Below are 13,012 nucleotides of genomic sequence, written 5' to 3'. Positions count from 1 at the left end.
CTGTGCTGCGTCCCTCCCCCGGCCCGCTCGCAGGCTGGAACCCGGGTCAGCTTGGCATCTTCCTCCAGTCAGTGACCAAGTCCTGCTTCAGCGAGCCTTCTGCTCGTCCCCTCGGTTCCCTTCCAGCCTTCCTCCCGCCACCAAAGCTCGCCTCGTGGTGGCAGGCTGAGGAGGAGCAAAGAAAGGAGGATTAAAGAGAAGAAAGACCTGGCTGGGTTTGGCTGGTGTCTGCAGTGCCAGAAAGGGAGGTGGCGGCGGCGGTGGCTGCGACCACGGCCGCGCGGGACGTGAGGCCCGAGAGCCGCCGACGGCGACGGCCGCTCCAGAGCCTCGCGCCGGGGCCGTTAGTCAGCAGAACGCGAGCCCGTGTGGAGGAGCAGCGCCGGCGCGAGGCGAGACTCCAGAGCGCGAGCCGGCCCCCTCGGGCGCCGCCGTCCTTCGTCGTCCCGGCGCCGGGGGCTGCAGCCCTCGTCCCCCCTCCTCGGCCGCGCCCGCCCGCAGGCCGGGAGAGTCCGGCGGCGGCGGCGGCAGCAGCAACGTGGGTCGCACCTTGTGGAGGACAGCGCGGCGGCAGAGGCTCTCTCGCGGCCCTTTCTTCCCGACACCTTGGCCGCGGCCCCTCAGGTGCAGGTGCGTGGGGGCCGCGGCGGGCCGGGCCCGGCGGCCGGGCTCGGGGAGGGGGCGCTAGGCCCGGAGCCGCAGCGCGGGAGGGACGAACCCGGGCCGGGCGGGGGGAGGGGAACGGGAGGCGTCTTTGTTGTTGGCGACCGGGATCCCTCTCGGCGGCGGCGCAAGGCTCCGGGGAAGCCGCTTCGGATCGGGTCTGGTTTGGAGCGGCTTCGCTGGCGGTTCCGTGGAGGGGAGAGGGAGGAGAGTCCGGGCGAGCCGGGAGGCTGCGGGAGTCTGGGGGCGGGAGGGAGCCGGAAAGCCGGACTGGGAGAAAGGTCTGAGGGGCTCCTTGCGGGAGAAGGCGCTCGGTTCACTTGTTTTGCTCCGCTCCCCGCGGACGGAAAGATGGGGTCAGCTTCACCTTCCGCTCCCTGGCTCCCCGGGAGGCTGGGATGCCCGAAAGCCGCCTCCTGAACGTCCTCGTGTGGGCCGGCCTCGATCTGAGCTCCAGTCGGCCCCGTTCTCGGCGCTGTGTGTTCCCGGCGGGCCGGCTTCGGGTTCTTTTTTCTCTGGGCGGCTCAACCTGCATCTTAGCCAGTTTCGAACTCTGTTTTCCAACCCTAGATTGGGCTCCTCCGTAACTGCTTTGGAGCTGGAAAATGAGAGGTTTGGGTTGGAATTTTTTTAAACTCTGAAACGAAAGTTCTGTCGAGTTGGGAGTGTAGGTTGTGGAGGGCTTTCCCCCCCCACACACACACACCGCACCCCGCCGCCGCCGCAAAGAAAAGTGAGTTTAACCCCGGCTTTTTGTTTAAAAAGAAAAAAAAAAAAAAAGTTTAGAGCTTTGATCCTTGGGGAGATTCTGCCAATGCCAGAATACAGGTGTTGGGGGGTTGGGAGCGATGCTTCGATACAAGTCTACGTGACGTGGGCTTGATAAGCAAATAGATAAGTAACGGAGTAACAGGGTGATCTTTAAATGTTGGCTCTGTATGGAAAGGTGTTTTCTGTTTAATACATTTCGTAATGTCTATGCATATACTACTTCATCCGCAGATGATTCATTGATTTTTTTTTTTTTAAGACTCCAATACAATAAATGGAAAAGAATTTTGGAGATCTTGTGTCAGCATTTGGAACTGCCTAATGTGTCTCTGTTTACATTAACAGGCAAACTTAAAATGAACTTTTCTCCATAGTTTGTCTCTTCATATGTTGATGGCATAAACGCATTTGTGTCACATACCTCGTATCTAATCATAACCAATATTTTAATCATAATTACCAGTGTTCTTACTTGAGACTGCCCAGCTCTTGGGTTAATTTTTATTGTGAGAGTATAGGTGGTAGCTTAAGGAACAGGGGAGATAGCCATGATTCAATTTACAAAAGAAGTAAAATCCCTGTTGTGCAGTAATTGCTTTATTATTTGAGGTCTGTGAGGAAATAAATAGCACCCTCACCCATATTTTGACCTCTCTTTTCTCCTACTCTAGTAGTAATAAGGTTAATTGGGAAGGATAGGATTAGATTTTTAGCAGGCTAGGCAGTTTTAATTTTGTCCCCTGCTGTGCAGGACTGTAGTTAGTAAGTGGCTTGTTTCTTGGAGTATCTTTGCACATTTTGAAATAATGTATGAAATGATACCTGACAAAGAATTTCTATTTCCTGTGACCAGACTATCTTAAAACATGGCAGAATAATGTTTTTGATAAGTTAAAGAGTGCTTTTCAGTGCAGTTCTCTTATTTTGGTATTATGAATTTCAATTCTTTGATGAAGAATTAGCCTAAAGAAATACAGTTACAGAAGGGAGAATGCCTATCCTATGTGCCATCCTCTAAGAATTGATAACTTAGAATTTCTTTCATGTTAAGATTCATGTTAATATTCTTAGAATCAGTGATGATGAAAAAATAGACTGACAAATTGGCTTGTTTGGTTTACTTGTAGATATTATTTCTAGTATATCCAAGGTTTTTTTAATTCTCAAAAATTCTTCCTTTCCTATCTGTTAAAAAATTCATATATATATCCCTATTTATGCCTCATACCTATCTTTGTGAGTTAGAGAGGGAAAATTATGTTATTTGTGACATTTTTATAGATAATATAAAGCCCAGAGAAATTAGTTCTTTGAATTGCCCAAAGCTACATAATTTGTAAGAAACAGAACCTGGGTTTTCTGACTTTAGAGTCCTGAATCCTTTGCTTCGGAGCAGTGTGTTCGAACCAGCTGTTCGGACCCAACAGTTTTTGCCAATTCAAATGAAATAAAAATACAGCAATAGGAGTATTGGCAACATACAATATAATGAATATTCATGCACCCATTACTCAGTTGGAGAGATAAAAAGACAAAACAAAATGAAGCTTCCTTTGTACTTCAAAAACCCTTCTTAAATCCTACTTCCTCTTCCCCCACCCTCCAGCCACTAACCGGAAATTAGAATGCATCCTTCCTATCCATGTGTTTATACTTAACTACATGCCTTTATGTCCTCGATCACTATATAGTTTTTCTTTGATTATTTTAAGACTATTATTTTTAAAACTATTTAAATACATATTTGTAGCCTGCCTTCTAGATTTATCTATGTTTATTCGGGTAATTCTATTTTATTTTTACTGCGATAATGGTATGTGTTCCATTATGTGACTATCAGATTTCTCTTATCATTTTAGTTTTTTCCAATTGCTTATTAAACACTGTGGGGAATATTCTTGTATATGTTTATTTAGGTATATGTGCAAGACTTGCTCTGGGGCAGTGGTTCTTGAGACTATCCCTTTTTTTTTTTTTTTAACATTTTATTTATTTATTTATTTGACAGAGAGAGAGAGAGAGAGATCACAAGTAGGCAGAGAGGCAGGCAGAGAGAGAGGGAGGAAGCAGGCTCCCTGCCGAGCAGAGAGCCCGACGCGGGGCTCGATTCCAGGACCCTGGGATCATGACCCAAGCCGAAGGCAGAGGCCTTAACCCACTGAGCCATCGAGGCGCCCCACTATATCCCATTATAGAAATAATTTTATAACTTCTCCAATTCTGTCCTAAAATGAAATTTAAGATAATAAGCTTACATTCATTTGAAACTTAATGAACTTACAAATTTATAATGAAATTAAAACTTAAATAAATTTACATTATATTTTAAAGTAATGCTCTTACTAGATTGTAAGAATTTGTAACAGAGTAATGTATAGGATTACTATAGATGTAGTAGATGCTCATACCAAACCACACTCTAATCTTGCTACGAAGTGTGATAGTAGACTAGTAAACGCAGAATTCTGGGAGCTTGTTAGAAATCAGAACCTCAGGACCTACCCTACTGACTCATGCTGAATTTTAACAAGACTCCCAGGTGATGTGTGCGCACATAAAAATCCAGAAAGCACTGCTGGAAGAAACAGTAGTCAGATACTTTTATACTAATGTTTAGTATCACCATGAATAGGGTAAACTACTGATGCAAATTATTATTACTATTTGTTTAGATTTATTTATTCATTCGAGACTGCATGCACAGGAGTTGAGGGGTGTGCAGGAGTGGGAAAAGCAGACTTTCTTCTAAGCAGTGAACCTGACTTGGGGCTCTGTCCCAGTACCCTGAGATCATGGCCTAAGCCAAAGGCAGGCACTTAAATATTGATTGAGCTATCCCCAGACACCCCTACTGATGCAGATTAAAACAGGTGTGTTGAATTGGCTGTTCAAATACTGATGGTGGCACTGTTGTTGATAAATGAATTTCTGAAATAACAAACTATTTTCATTGAAGTTTGGACCAAAAAATGGCAGTCTTCTTTCTTTACACAGTGGTTGCATTTTTTAAAATCATTTATATTAAAGCAATATAAATATTCTCTGTGTTAAGTCCTCTTTATAAATATCTGATCTTATTTCCCCCACCCTTTTCTCAGTCCCTTAAATGAGCAATCAGCAGAATATTAAAAAGTCATGAGAGGAGCCGTGGGGCAGCATTATTGTTTATATGCTCCAAGAGTGCCTGGCATCCCTGGAAGCTGTTGAGTAGTGCCCCCATTTGTTAAACAACTAAAAAGCCATCATTGAGATTTCCCTAGGAAATCTAAAGAGTGCTAGAACAAAGGGTATGTATGAGCAGCTTCTTTAACTTTATTGGATAACCACCAGTTTTCTCTCAAGTGTTTTTATCAGTAATGGATGAGGGGATCTATTTTCCTATCTTTCAAATACTTTAGTAGACTTCTCATGGTTTGCCATGCTGAGGAGTATGTGAAGGATGGTACCTCATTGGAATTTTCATTTGCATGACCCCAGTTAGTCCTGTAGTTGAAAGCACTTTTATTTTGGGGGGCATTCATGTTCCTTTTCTGTGAATTGCTTATTTGTTGTTTTTCCTTTAATGGGATTGTTTATCTTACTGATTTGTAAATGTTTTTATGTATTCTGGATAACAGTGCTTGGTAGCCTTTACAAATATCTTCTAGTCTATAACTGTCTTTCCATTTTACATATGGTGTGTTTGGGCTTCTGGGTGGCATCTGCCTTCAGCTCAGGTCATGATCCCAGGATCCTGGGATTGAATCCCATATTGGGCTCCCTGCTCAGCATGAATCCTGCTTCTCCCTCTGCCTCTCTCTCTCTTTCTCTCTCATGAATAAATAAAATCTTAAAAAATAAATAAATATAGTGTCTTTAGGACTTAACGTTCTTAATTTTAAAGTCAAATATATTTTTTAATGATTTAAGTAGTCTCTTACAGCCGGCGGGGGTGGGGGGGCTTGAACTCATAACCCTAAGATTAGGAGTCGCATGCTCTACTGACCAAGCTAGCCAAGTGCTCATAGTCAAATGTATTTTATGATTGTGCTTTCTCTCTCTCTCTTTTTTTAGAAGACTTTTTTTATTTATTGGACAGACAGAGATCACAAGTAGGCAGAGAGGCAGGCAGAGAGAGAGGAGGAAGCAAGCTCCCTGCTAAAGCAGAGAGCCCAAAGCGGGGCTTGATCCCAGGACGCTGGGATCATCACCTGAGTTGAAGGTAGAGGCTTTAACCCACTGAGCCACCCAGGAGCTCCTGTGCTTTTTCTCTTTAAAGGAAGCCTTTTCTGTCCTGAGGTTGTAGAGATTCTGATACAGCTTTTTTTAAAGTTTTGTTTTTTTTTTTAAAGATTTTATATATTTATTTGACAGAGAGAAAGATCACAAGTAGGCAGAGAGGCAGGCAGAGAAAGAGGGGGAAGCAGGCTCCCTGCTGAGCAGAGAGCCCGATGCGAGGCTCGATCCCAGGACCCTGAGATCATGACCTGAGCCGAAGGCAGCGGCTTAACCCACTGAGCCACCCAGGCACCCCTAAAGTATTTTTTATATTTAGATCTTTAATTCACATGGGACTATTTTTATAGTATGTGAATCTAAATTTATTCAATAAAATCACTAGCCTCCATAGTGATGCTGTTTTTATGTGATGTGTTCTGGAATTAGTGATAGTAGATTATATTTATTTAATTTTTAATATTCCTTTGCAGCAAAATTAAAATTTGGCAACTCTGTCATTCCAACGTCTTAAAATTTAACTGATTTTTGAAATTCCTTAGTTTTGGGAACCACTGCTTTAGGGTACTTTAATTCCCATGCTGCTTATGTGCCATAAATTCAGTCTCTAAAGCATCAAAGAAAGTGAGTAGGCACTCTTTAAGTACTGATCTTTAATTGTCATTTGCATCCTTCATGTTTAAGTTTGTTTTACTTGTGCCTTCATCACTTTTTACTAGAAATTTTTAAAAGATTTTTATTCTTTTATGTATTTGACAGAGAGAGTACAAGCAGGCGGAGCAGCAGGCAGAGGGAGAAGCAGGCTTTCCCCTGAGCAGGGAGTCCCATGCCTAACAAAGATGCTTAGCCAATTGAGCCACCCAGGCCCCCTGACATTATAGTCTTTAAGTTAAATGTGTATGTGCTTAATAAGTTGTATGAACGTGGACAAATGAAACTGAGTTAAACCTGAAGCCTTGATTTCTTCAAGTATTAAGGATGATAACCTGAGAAAAGTATTATTAAGATTAAAGGAGATAACAAGTGAAAACACCTACCTCTTACCCCCATCTAGTTCTCATGTGGCACTCTGTATTTTCATAGCATTTATCACAGTGTAATTACCTGTGTCACCAGTTGATAAATTTTATCCCACCTCTTCTGAAATACTAATGAAAAGAACCAGTGTTATATTTTATTAACATATATTTGTTCGTGAACTATCTTTAACCCTTTTTTATGTGAAAATTCTCAGATTTCTTGAGAAAGTGTTTTGTATTTAAGACGTCTTTGTGCTGGAGCTTCAAAGTGCATTACAGGCATTACCTCATTGATCACCACACCATCTTTGTGATGGAGACAGTGCGTACATATCATCTTGCACTTGGAATGAATTGAAGCTGCTAAATGGTATAAAGTGACAAAGTCAGTCAAATACATAAAAGAATAAAAATCTTTTAAAAAATTCTAGTAATAAATGATGAAGACACAAGTAAAACAAACTTAAACGTGAAGGATGCAAATGACAATTAAAGATCAGTACTTAAAGAGTGCCTACTCACTTTCTTTGATGCTTTGGATAAAATTTGATTACATTTGGTTATATTTTTCCCTGTGCTCCATTTTTCCCTTTCTGCAATACTGCTAAAATTGACTCTCTATAAAAGCTTGGGGGGAAAAAAACCTGTAACTTAAGTTAGATTGTTAGATTGTGTGGCCTTTGGAAAATCATTATGACACAAATAATATTTTAGTTACGACTTTATTTTCCATTTTCCCACATGAAGCTTTGCTTAGTATCTAAGGAGGTAGTATTAGGGTTGGCAATAGAGGGGCGCCTGGTGGCTTAGTCATTAACCTTTTGCCTTTCAGGTCATGATCCTGGGTCCTGGGATTGAGCCCCACATTGCCCCACTTCGGGCTCCCTGCTCAGCGACAGGATGCCTGCTTCTTCCTCTCCCCCTGCTTATGTTCCCCCTCTCTTCGCTGTCTCTGTCAAATAAATAAATAAAATCTTAAAAAAAAAAAATTGACAGTAAAGTTAGAGGTCTTCACTTTTATAAATACATACTGCTTAAGAAATTCAAACTTTATGGTTGTCTTGGACTATTAAACATTTTTTAAGATGTTTAAGATTAGAGAATAGGATTGAGAAAATAAGTGTATGCTTAGTGTAGGTCAGGATAAAGAAGAAAGGGTTGAAATAACCCCATTGACTTGGTGTAAGCAGATCTGTATTATAATCTCAACAAACCCAAACCCAAAGTAGAGCAAGAGTGCCTCCAGGAACAAAAGTAGAAGACATTGTTTTATCAGATGCAGTAAGCTTGTTTGGCTTCTGAATTTAGATTGTTCTTAAATGTGTTTCTAAAAATCGGGGAGCCTGGGTGGCTCAGTGGCTTAAAGCCTCTGCCTGCCTTCGGCTCAGGTCATAATCCCAGGTCCTGGGATCCAGCCACACATCAGGCTCTTGGCTCAGCAGGGAGCTTGCTTCCTCCTCTCTCTCTGCCTGCCTCTCTGCCTACTTGTGATCTCTGTCAAATAAATAAAATATTTTTTAAAAGTTAAAATCAATTGAAATAATCCCTCTAATAAACTTTTCCCAAACATGCCATCCACCAACTGTGACCTAGGTATTTTAATTTTTTACTTTCTAGCTTAGCTATCCCCAACCCCAAGAGTAAAAATTATTCTTTGCACATCAGTTATTACCAAGAAAATAATGCCATTCAGTAACTGGTTTTGGCAAGCTTATAACTGAAACATTGTGGGTTACATTTTGTTCAGAGCTTTTAAAAGACCTTAACAATACGTGTATTAATAAAGATTTAGGGCAGTAAAGTTTAATAAGAGTGAGGGGAACTTAAAAAATTATGCATTAAGGACATTCAGATAAAATCCTCTAGGGTAATTGTTCTCAATTCTTCTCTTAGAATTAGTAAGAAAGACATTTTGCTTCATGATTTGATACAGAAAAAGGAGTTTCATTGAAAAGATTAAATCCATCAGCATGAACATTCTTCAGGGGAGATTTTTTCCCCCTAGAGAAAGAAGTAAAACTTAAATAGAGGGCTTTAAAAAAAAGTACAAGTTGTTTCATTTATATGTAGAGGAAGTGATTGAGTTGGGGGAGATTTAAGCAATAATGAAGGAACAGTATGCACAAAGCCATAGAGGAAAGAAAGAATAGGTCTCTCATTGAAGAATAGTATGTTCGGTAGAATGGATGAATAGGGAAGTGCTCAGAAGTAAGGTTAGAGACTGGGATGCAGAGAGGGTGAGGGGATCATAAATGACATACTGAAGTATTTAATTTATTCAAGAGGACTGGAAGGCCCATTGAAAGATTTAAACAGGAAAGTGACATCACCTGGCCGCAGTGTGGAGTGTGGATTAGAATCTGAGATAGATGTTAGTGAGAGGTTTTATAATGTTAAATGCAAAGCAGTTGAGCAAAGATGTAGCCTAGGGAATGTAGAGAGAGATACATAGGATACAGGCCTTGATTGAATGGGGGGAATGAAGAGAGGAAAAGGTTGGAGAGGGAAAACAGATAGTCAGGGTCTGTAGCTTAGGGGAGAAGGCTGTGCTCGAGATTTTAAGTTTTTAGATTTAGGCCTCATTAGTGTGTAAGAGGTAGTTAAAGCCGTGGGTACAATGGAGATAAAAAGACTAGAAAACAAAAGACAGAAGTAGTAGTTCAACCCTTGGGTTTGGGTGAGAAACAAAAGAAGACAAAAGGGTAATCTGCAAAAGTAATAATAAAACCTTTGAAGAGGTCACCAGAAAAACCAAGATGGGAAGTTAGTTTCAAGAAGAAAGGAAGGGACAGTAGTGTTTAATGCACAAAGTGATTGTGTAGATTGAAGACTAAGAAGTATCCAATGCACTTCAAAAAAAATTTTTTTTTTGAAGATTTTGTTTATCTATTTGAGAGAGTACTCTAAAACACATGCATGAGTGGGATTGAGGGGCAGAGAGGGAGATGCAGAAGCCCAGCTGAGTGGGGAGCCTGACCAGGGCTTGATCACCTGGGATCATGACCTGAGTTGAAAGCAGATGTTCTACTGACTGAACCACCCAGGTGTCCCTGCACTTTGAAATTTTAAGAGGTTATTGGTAATCTTAAATGGGTCAACAGTTTTATGACAGATATTAGATCACAGCTCATTTGGGACCTATTGTAAAAGAGAGGAAAGTGAGAATTTAAAAGTTTGATTTAGGGTAATTAGAATCTAGATAGAGATATGCCCACTCTTTTTTTTTTTTTTTTTTTTTAAGAGGAACATCGTAAATATGTTTGTAAACAGAAGATATGGGCCAGTAGAGCAGGAGAGACTGTGAGGATATGGGAAACACGATAATTGACTAGACAGGGTCTCTGAAGATGCCAGAAGCATTGGAACAATCTGTTGTTGGAACACACTGGAACAATGTGTTGGAGGGAGTGGTCATGAAGGAATGAGACTTTAAAGGAGTAAAAAGGCAATCAGGGAGCACCTGGGTGGCTCAGTGGGGTTAAAGCCTCTGCCTTCAGCTCAGGTCATGATCCCATGGTTCTGGGATCGAGCCCCACATCGGGCTCTCTGCTTAGCAGGGAGCCTGCTTCCTCCTCTCTCTCTCTGCTTGCCTCTCTACCTACTTGTGATCTCTGTCAAATAAATAAATAAAATAAAAAAGGCAATCAGGATTCAGTGAATTGATTTCTAGGGTTCAGGAAGAGATTATCAAATATGTGCCTGTCTCTTCCAAGTAAAAAGATTTTTCTGAATCTAGTGTGCTGGGAATTTAGGTGTTCCTCATTTAATATTCTTAGCAACTCTGCAAAGTTTACAAATAAGAAAAATTGAGGCTCAGAGAAGATGTTTAAAGCTATGCAACTAGAAGGTTACTCAGCTGATTTGATTGCATTTATGCCTAGTTCTAGAGCTTAGTACTAAAACTTTTTTTAAGGGCCAAATTCCCCAAAAAAGGAAAAACAGTAAGAGGCTTCTAATTTTAAGTTTTTCCCAGTGAAATCACTTCAGAAAGAATTTTTAAACTTAGTGCCTTCTACAATTTTTAAAATTTTTTACATGTTTTCTTTTTCACAAAAAGATACATTTTAACAAAAATAGAAAGGACATAATGTCCAAATAAATAGAAGGAAAACCTTTGAAATCATTAAGCCCACTACTCTTGTCCATAGCTTTTCTCATTTTTCCAAAGAATAACTTTATCAACAACCAGTACCAGCCCTCAAACCACCCTTTCCAAAAGACTCTTGAAAGTTTTATATGTAAAAATATATAGTACATTGTTACTTCAGTTGTTAAGAGTCAAACATTTATATTAAAAAAACTCAATATTGTATTTCCCCCCCTTGCTAGGAACTTTCATATTTTGTTTTGCTGCAAGTTGATTTCTAAGGGTTCTCATTACCAAACTTATTTATTTTATTTATTTGACAGAGAGATCAGAAGTAGGCAGAGAGGCAGGTGAGGGAAGGGTGGGAAGCAGGCTCCCCGCTGAGCAGAGAGCCGCATGCAGGGCTCCCCCTAGCCCCCCATCCCAGGACCCTGGGATCATGACCTGAGCCACCAAAGGCAGACTTATCCTACCGAGCCACCCAGGCACCCCTATTGAACTTCTAAGAAATAAATAAAATGACTAATAAACTTAAGCAACTCTAAGAAAATATATAATAATTTCCTCCTATTAACTTTTTAGATACTTTTGGGTTTATTATGGTTTATTTTTTCAATTGCTGAAAGCCATTGTAAATCCAAATTTTTTATTTTTATTTTTTGTTTAATTTTTAAGTAATCTCTATACCCAGTGTGGGGCTTGAATTATGATCCTGAGATAAAGAGTTTCATGCTATACTGATCTAGCCAGTCAAATGCCCCAGTGTTTTCAGAAATAGGAAATCAAGTTGTTCTAACATACCATTGCTTACTGCCTTACCTTGTCCCTGTTTGGGAATGTTCTCCTGTGTGCATAAACTTACTTGCTTATAGAAATTTAAGTATTGCCTAATCAACTATAACAGCACATCTTTTTTTTTTTTTTTTTAATTTCTTTATTTGACAGAGATCACAAGTAGGCCGAGAGGCGGGCAGGGATGGAAGAAGCAGACTCCCTGCTGAGCAGAGAGCCCTATCCTAGGACCCTGAGATCATGGCCTGAGTTGAAGGTAGAGGCTTACCCCACTGAGCTACCCAGGCACCCCAAGGATGCAATTTTCAACTGTAAAGGAAAAGAACTGGGAGCTGTAAAAAAGAATAACCTTAGGTGTGCTTGAGTGGCTCACTCAGTTAAGCGTCTACCTTTGGCTCAGGTCATTAACCTGGGGTTCTGGGATCAAGTTGTACATGGGGTTCCCTGCTCCGCAGGGAGTCTGCTTCTCCTCTTCCTTCTCCCTCACTCTCTGTCACTCTCCCTGTTTGTGCTCTCTTGCTCTCTCTCAAATAAATAAAATCTTTTTTAAAAAATCTAATTTAGATTTGAGGTTCACAAGATCTCTCGGAAAAGGGACATTTGAGATTGGAATAATGAGAAAAGTCAGGTAGAGAGGGTGCAAACCTTGAAGTGGAAACCGCTTTCATGGAAATGGAAGTTGGAGAGGGAGACAGCATCCCTAAGTGATGAAAGGAGAGTGTTTCAAGATAAATTTGGAAAGAAAAGCAAAGGCCGGATCCTGCAAGGCCTTTAAGGACTTCTAGGGAAGTTAGATTATTACAAGTACATAGCAAGGCCATAGAGGAGTTCTTAAGTTATCACCTGGTAGGCTGGGTGGAACATATGAATGGGAGAAATTCATTCTTAATCTCTGCTATTTTCCATTTGTTTATTTATTAACACGTTTTGAGTTTTTCTGTTTTTGTACTCTGCATAACCCTGGTCAGTTCTTTTCATTTGTAAAAGCTGGGAACTACAATAAAAGCATAGAAAAGTAATTTAAGTAAATCAGGAGATTTGTATGTGTTTTCATCTATAATTAAGGATGATAGAAATTAAATGACTTCCCAACTGAACGCTTGTGTTTATAGCTTAAGATACTGAGGCCAATGTCAGCTCCTGCTATTTGATACTGTTTTGGTTTATATTTAGTAATGCTCCCATAGGTTTCCTTTTTTTCTTTAGAAACTTCTTATTATATTCTTGGATTTTTTTTTTTTTTTAAGATTTCATTTATGTATTGACACAGAGAGAGAAACAGCGAGAGGGGGGGGGGAATTTTTTTTTTTAAGATTTTATTTATCTGACAGACAGAGATCCCAAGTAGGCAGAGAGGGAGAAGCAGGTTCCCTGCCAAGTAGAGGGCCCTGTGTGGGGCTTGACCCCAGGACCCAGGGATCATGACCTGAGCCAAAGGCTTTAACCCACTGAGCCACCCAAGTGT

The 13,012-nt window shown here is 40.8% G+C and overlaps 1 protein-coding gene across 2 annotated transcripts in view; it reads left to right on the top strand.

Annotated features, from left to right (window-relative positions):
- The first annotated feature begins 25 nt into the window (after nucleotides 1–25).
- The window catches only part of ABHD17B (abhydrolase domain containing 17B, depalmitoylase), a 55,377-nt gene continuing 42,390 nt past the window's right edge, over nucleotides 26–13,012 (top strand). Inside the window, exon 1 of one of the 2 annotated variants that reach the window (XM_082696599.1) lies at nucleotides 26–630. The gene's annotated coding sequence lies outside the window, so the exon portion shown is untranslated. Of the gene's footprint in view, nucleotides 631–745; nucleotides 822–13,012 lie in introns of those variants that run through there. The other variant, XM_082696598.1, reaches the window with a different exon arrangement.

This window comes from Mustela nivalis, assembly GCF_964662115.1.
Source record: "Mustela nivalis genome assembly, chromosome: 13".
Lineage (NCBI taxonomy): Eukaryota > Metazoa > Chordata > Mammalia > Carnivora > Mustelidae > Mustela > Mustela nivalis.
Note: the sequence above shows the minus strand (reverse complement) of the source record. Positions and strands in the feature narration are given on the sequence as shown.